Raw genomic sequence first — 2,500 nt, 5'->3', positions numbered from 1 at the left:
GTGTAATTAATCCCTGATAAGCACAATGAAAAAAGCATCTCCTTAATGAGTTCTATAAAACATACTATAATACAAAAATATGTACAAAATACAAATAAAATGTACAAGAGTTATATAGGGTCTGCACAGGTGTTTCACTCCACAGATAAACCACGGGATGCCAGAAGGGTTTCCATGAAACAAGAATAAAGGGTCCTTAGTATTCATCCTTTGTCACATAGCTGTGGATTCAGGGAGTGTCTGTTGGGCAACTGTGCTCCTGCCCAACACTAGACTGACTGACTTGTGGAGCTATACATTCTGCTTTCTGACTGACAGAGCATAAAATTGACTGTCTTAAGGTGCTACGTGAAAAGACATTCTATATCATATAGATGTCAAAAAATTGAAATACTTTTAGTTCATGTAAGAGAGAGAGAGAGGAATGATACAACTTGTCACTCTCTAGGCTATGATGCAGACTATGACATGGTTCAGCACAAGGATAATTATAAAGTATCCACAATGCACACTCTATTTTAGACAAATGAAATGAGTTGAACGTGTGGCCAATACCAGTCCTACACATGCTGTTAAAGCTCACTCATCAAACCACTACTTTGGACACTGTGGTTCAAAACTTGTGATACTGAAGTTATAGCTGAGCATAAAAAAAACAAAAAAAAAACACATCTATACAAGCACTTGCACTGGTACCCTCTACCACTGGCATACATGCAGTCACTTACACTCACAATTGCATAGTGAGAATACAGATGCATATGCCAAAGGGCTCCTGAACAGAGCCCTTCAAAATGATCACATGTACCTGTCTCTGCCAATATCTACTGTGTCAGTTAAGCAACAGTGAAGTCAGGTGTTTTCAGATCACATTGTACATCGTAGTACTCATTGCAAATGACAGGTTTTCTTAGGGGGGATGTGTCAAGTATTGGCCACAAAGCGTCCTGTGCAAAGGAGATATTTCAGCTTTCTGTATCAGATGAATGGTATCTTAAAGAGTATCTCCACAAGTATATAAAAGTATTACCCTTCACATATGAAGGCACTTCACAGAAGTGCAATGTAATTCCATCACTGCCGGGAGTCAGCTTGCAGGAGTCCAGGCACAGCTGAGACAATGTCATACAAATACTATATAAATCTATGACTGTAGTTTAAACTTCACGAAAAGAACTCTTTGAGACATTGGTCACTCATAATCAATTGCTTAATGGAGAAACTTACACAGACATCCATTTCATTGCATGAAAATGAAGCGGAGAAAGTGATACAGTTTCTCCTGCATGATTTTAACCTGTTTAGAAATGCACAGCCAGTAATAAAATGCATCATTATAAAAGGACTTAATGTAAAAAATAATAAAATAAAAGGTTGATATTGAAATGGTTTTATCTCCATTATGCATACATAACCCAGTCATTCATCACACACATCAACACCACATTCATGGCACATGCTTTACATGTAGACAAAATAAGAGAATAATGTTTATGTGAATAGATAGAGGGAAGATTTATCAGTTATTGGAATGAGATGAAACATTCTTTCCAAGAAGTAATTTGCATACACAGTAAAGACCAAAATGTTTGAGCACTTTCTCAGTCAGGCAATACTTCCATTACAATTAAATATATATGTTATATGCATAAGCAACTGTATGACAAGGTTGATCAAAAACATTTTAAAAAAGGGACAAGAAAACTATAGCCCAGATTATCATAAATCATTTTTTTTCCTGTCTTTATGATATCTTTAGAGAAACAAACACAAGTGCTATGAGACATGACATAGCAATGCAACAGCCATTCAGCAAGACACAAATTTGGTGAAGAGACTATGCAATTTGCATCTTCAAATTCGTGAGTCCTGAGCTGGCTGTCATTTCAATTACGACACCTTTGCCTTTGATAAAAAGTGTGCAGTATATCATATAAACTGCTCTTCCTTGGTCTATTGATGGGAAATGACTGATGTGAAGTAAAAAAGGAAAAAAAGGTTGAATTGTTAAAATGAAAGGTAGAACTAATCGTCCCTTCACAATCATTTACAAATTTACAATGGAAGAAAAGGTGCATATGTAAAATACACACATGCTAAACAGGTAACATAAAAAATACCATTAAACAAATATTTTCTTTTGTGACATCCATCAAATTACCATATGCAGTAACTCAAAGAGAATCTCTATTTAAAAAAGAGTAATAATGAGCATTAAAAAAGAGTATATGCACAAACACACACACACGTATCAAAAATCTTGACGAAGGCTACACAAAAAATCAATATTTCTGGGAAAATTTATATGTAGATTGAAATAAAAAATGTCAAAAGATAACAACAGTACACTGTATTTAAATGGGAGGATTTTCGGATTCAGTGTGAAGTGACTGGACACACTCCAGCAGAAGAAAAAAATTGCTGACAAAAATGCACATCACTTCCCTCCCAATGCTCCAACACTGAGGATTCATATATATTTGAATATATAAAAAGAGGA

General features: G+C 35.2%; 1 protein-coding gene across 1 annotated transcript in view; it reads right to left on the bottom strand.

The window, feature by feature from the left end:
- The window catches only part of LOC119579308 (formin-binding protein 1 homolog), a gene marked incomplete in the record, with an annotated part of 64,819 nt that overhangs the window by 127 nt on the left and 62,192 nt on the right, over positions 1 to 2,500 (bottom strand). Inside the window, 1 exon segment of the mRNA XM_037927069.1 lies at positions 1 to 2,500. This exon segment is cut by the window's left edge and continues 127 nt beyond it; it is cut by the window's right edge and continues 330 nt beyond it.

The sequence above is a fragment of the Penaeus monodon genome, chromosome 12 (assembly GCF_015228065.2).
Source record: "Penaeus monodon isolate SGIC_2016 chromosome 12, NSTDA_Pmon_1, whole genome shotgun sequence".
In the NCBI taxonomy this organism is placed as follows: domain Eukaryota; kingdom Metazoa; phylum Arthropoda; class Malacostraca; order Decapoda; family Penaeidae; genus Penaeus; species Penaeus monodon.
This window is presented reverse-complemented; position numbering and strand designations above follow the sequence as displayed.